The following is a 4,681-nucleotide window of genomic DNA, read 5'->3' as shown; positions in this document are numbered from 1 at the left end:
GTGATATGCTTCCTGATCTCTTCCTCCCCTCTAATAGCAAGCAGCTCCGTGATCTCTTCATACTTCCAGTGCACCATGCTGTCTCTCTTCGTCTCCCCTGAAGCACGATTGTGACCGCAGATGCCAGTGTCACACTTGCTCAGCCAATCAGAGAGACCCTGCAACTCAGCCAGTCGCCAGTGCTCCGCCAGCTCAGCCAATAAGCTTTGTTGACCTCGACCCGTTTCTAAAATCCTGGTTCGAACCCTTTCAGACAGCCGGCAACCCATGTAAGATACGGGAAAAACCCAGGGAAAAACCTGGGTCGAAGTCCTGGGAATTCAGTCCCGGGTTGACCCTTTCAGACAGAAAAAAGTCCCGGGTCGACCCTTCCCGTGCCAGGAAATTATCGGATTGTTTTCTCTGTCTGAAAGGGGTATTAGACTCCAAAGCCACCTTTTCACCTGTGACTCCTTAACTTTATGTTGTTTGAGGACATGAATGCTCGTTTGCAAAGTGCAAAAAATGTTTATTCACACTGATTCTGTATCTACTATGTCCACTGGGATGCAACTAGGACACATTTTCAGCAACAAAAAATGCCTTGGCACTTTGAGAAGGGCTGTTTGGCGTGACTGCAGCAATGATGTATAATTACACATCCGTTGGACAATACTATGGGGAATAATATTAACTAGCATACTACTGTGGGGCATAACATTATCTAGGACACTACTATGGGGCATAATATTAACTAGTACACTACTGTGGGGTATGACATTATCTGGGACACTACTATGGGGCATAATATTAACTAGTACACTACTGTGGGGTATAACATTAACCACAAGAGAACCCAATAACAATCCTAAATGGCTGTCTAGCTGAGAAACAGGGCCGGTTCTTAGCTTTGTGGCGCCCCGGGCAAAATATAGGGGCGTGGCTTCAAATGGGGGCGTGGTCATGACGCTGAAAGAAAAAATGAAATAAAAAAAAAGTATACTTACCATCCCCGTTCCTGATCCAGACCGCTGCAGACCCCCTCCGCCGGCGGCGCCGCTCTTCTCCTCTCCTCTCTTCTCTTCGATCTATGGGAGAGACGTTATTACGTCTCTCCCATAGAACAGCATAGACACTAGAGGTCAATTATGACCCCTAGTGTCTGTGCCACTATGCTGTGCAGTGCGCGATGATGTCATCGCGCATCGCACAGCAAAGGTCCTCTACATGAAGGGAAACTAGACCGTAGCGTCTAGTTTCCCTTCATGGAGAGGACCTTTGCTGTGCGGTGCGCGATGACGTCATCGCGCACCGCACAACTAAGGTCTTCTCAATGAAGGGAAACTAGACGCTACGCGTCTGGTTCCCTTCAAAGCGGGGGGGCACAGCAGGGCACTGCGGGGGGCACAGTGGCGGATCTTGCCCTGGTGCGGCGCCCTCCGGATGGCGCCGGCGCCCTCCGGAAGGCGGCGCCCCGGGCAAAAGTACCGCTTGCCCGTGGCAAGAACCGCCACTGCTGAGAAAGTCACGTGAAGCATGATGTAACGCGTTAAGGATTCCGCCCACTCACACATCATCACATCCGGCATTGATCTGCTGTTGCTCCAGTGGATACTTGCAGCTAAATGGGACTTAAGGGAGTGACGCGACCCAAGGATGCTCGGGGACTAGTATACAGCGGTAAGCGGACGGCTGCACAGACAGCTTCACACTACAGGTAGTATGTGCACCTAGATATACGCTGGAATTTATTATATTCCCCCTTCCAAATATCCCTAAGGGACTGTGCATTTAACACCGGATTAACTAATGAGATCAACCTAACGCTGCCAGGCACACTATTGTTCATGGACTGCCTGTGTTGCCTGTTTAACTAAATAACCTCTTCTAGGTTAATCAAGCAGCTGCTTCATAAACCCTGCATCCTCTGCAATACACATAGAGGGTGATTCAGAGTTGATCGTAGCTGTGCTAAATTTAGCACAGCTACGATCAGGCACACTGACATGCGGGGGGACGCCCAGCACAGGGCTAGTCCGCCCCGCATGTCAGTCCCTGTCCCGTCGCAGAAGTACAAAAGCATCGCACAGCGGCGATGATTTTGTACTGCAGGAGTAGCTCCCAGCCAGCGCTGGGAGCTACTCATTGCTTCCCGGATAGCAGTGGCTGCGTGTGACATCACGCAGCCACCCCAGCATGGTCCGGCCATGCCTGCATTGGCCGGACCGGGCCCCTTAAACGGCAGCTTAACACCCCCCCCTCCCGCCCAGAGACTGCGTCTGCCTGTCAATCAGGCAGAGACGATCGCTAGCTAAAGACAGCCGTCGGTTGTCTGGCATGCGCCGACGCATGCGCAGTTCAGGCCTGATCGCTGCTGTGCGTGTGCGGCACATGCGCAGTTCAGGTTTGAATTAGCCCCATAGTTCAAGCAGGATTTTAAGTTGTTTATTTGGATACATAGCAATTGACTGTCCTAAACAAAAGCACTGCCCTACACAAGTATCACTTTACTATTTATGAAGCAGGATGAGCTGTGGATACAATAATTACCATGTGATCACCTAACATTAACATCTTGCCTTCCAATACCATTGAATGAGTTCATGTTTAAATATGTGTCTCATTAAATAAGGCTATTTGCTGTGTTTTGAGTGACAAAATTCCCCTTTTTTAATACTTGTGTTTTATTTTTTATTGTCTTTTTGTTGTATGTGTATTGAATAAATTATACAAATATTGGATCTGTATTCTTTCTGCAATTGCACAGTTCTTTTTTCCCTTTTTCTGATTCTATACTGCCCCACTCGAGTACTGCAATCTGTACATGAAGGACTTTTAGCAGCCTAGAACCTCTCATGATTCATCTGGGTGTTGAGCATTTAGCCATGCGGCTCCAACTGACAGCGCTGGCTACCCTGGAAGATTTCTGTGCATACTACTTTCTGACTCCCTGGGTACAGCCGTGCCACGTGTACGCCGCCCGGGAATCAGCATATTCCATTATGGAGATTAGCCCGCCCCCCAGACTCCTATTGGCCGGGGGGCAGGCTTAGCTGTAAAATGGCTTAGGCTGATTCCCGGGCGCCGCAAGGCAGCTGGGAATCAGCGCTGGGGCTGGCGATCCCCGTGGGCGATTCCCTCGCCCCCCCTGCACCTAATATACACATATATATTTTTCTGTGCACATTTATCTGTGTATTATTATACCAATCAGTGCATTTGTGCGACTACTGAGATATCAATCAGCACATTAGTGTGACCCTTATTATCAATTTACGTTGTAACATTGGGATTTAGACCAAACTGGCTTTACACTGTTTTGCCTAAATTTTCTTTCCTGGTTGACACACTTTTGAGCTTATTTACTGTTACAGTGACCAATACTGGTCATGGGACAATTCTGACAAGGACTCAATCAGATACCTACTCATTGCACATTTAATATATGCACTCTGGCACAAAGTTCTTTTCCATATGGACTCTCACCAGCGATCCATTGGTTACTAACCAAGAGTAAGATCACATTATTGATACCATTGCCTAACGCTGGAAGCAGATCCATCCTAATATTTCCTCTCTTTGAATTTCACTGTCCTTGCTCTTGTTCCGTGAACACCTCATCAGTGATCCCAGAGTGGGAACTTATGTATACGTCTACTATCATACCACACTGTAGACGCCCGACCTCGTCCGATCTTGGAAGCTAAGCAGTGTTGGGCTTGGTCACTACTTTGATAGGAGACCTCCTGGAAATACCAAGTTTAGTAGAACTTATAGTGACCAGGATACTCTGTACCTAACATTGATAGCAGATTCACCACTAATACTCTCATCTCTGATTCACCTTTTACTTTTGCCAACATTTATTTACCAGGCCAGCAAACGCACAGGTGACTCATTGACAACAATTATCTATACCTCCTATAGGGCAGCTAGCCCATAAACAGTTTCAGGGATACATACTGGTGAGGTTTTCCAGCATTGACCTATAATTGGTCCCATCTAATAGCTTATTGTTGTTTCCTAAAAATCACAAATAATTTGACAGTCCGGTCACATGTAATGGAAATCAACTTTGTGAATTTTTTAAATTGGTGTGAATTTTCTGAATCTTTTGAAATTTTGTAAATCACTGTTTGTCTTCATTGTTGTATACTTTTAATACATCAAATAAACCCATGTTTCTCTGACGTCCTAGTGGATGCTGGGAACTCCGTAAGGACCATGGGGAATAGCGGCTCCGCAGGAGACTGGGCACAAAAGTAAAGCTTTAGGACTACCTGGTGTGCACTGGCTCCTCCCCCTATGACCCTCCTCCAAGCCTCAGTTAGATTTTTGTGCCCGAACGAGAAGGGTGCACACTAGGGGCTCTCCTGAGCTGCTTAGTGAAAAGTTTAGTTTTATGTTTTTTATTTTCAGTGAGACCTGCTGGCAATAGGCTCACTGCATCGAGGGACTAAGGGGAGAAGAAGCGAACTCACCTGCTTGCAGAGTGGATTGGGCTTCTTAGGCTACTGGACACCATTAGCTCCAGAGGGATCGAACACAGGCCCAGCCATGGAGTCCGGTCCCAGAGCCGCGCCGCCGGCCCCCTTACAGAGCCAGAAGCAAGAGGTTAGGGTGCGTTGGGGAACACCCCCTAGGGTGGATAAAGCGCTCACACGCTTGTCAAAACAAGGGGCTCTACCCTCTCCTGAGACGG

At 47.9% G+C, this 4,681-nt stretch overlaps 1 pseudogene; it reads left to right on the top strand.

Moving 5' to 3' along the window:
• The first annotated feature begins 3,631 nt into the window (after positions 1-3,631).
• LOC134940189 (5S ribosomal RNA) lies at positions 3,632-3,750 on the top strand (annotated as a pseudogene).
• Positions 3,751-4,681: the final 931 nt, after the last annotated feature.

Source organism: Pseudophryne corroboree, chromosome 1 (genome assembly GCF_028390025.1).
Source record: "Pseudophryne corroboree isolate aPseCor3 chromosome 1, aPseCor3.hap2, whole genome shotgun sequence".
Taxonomy (NCBI): Eukaryota; Metazoa; Chordata; class Amphibia; order Anura; family Myobatrachidae; genus Pseudophryne; species Pseudophryne corroboree.
The sequence above is the reverse complement of the archived record's forward strand: the minus strand, read 5'-3'. Positions and strand labels throughout refer to the sequence as shown.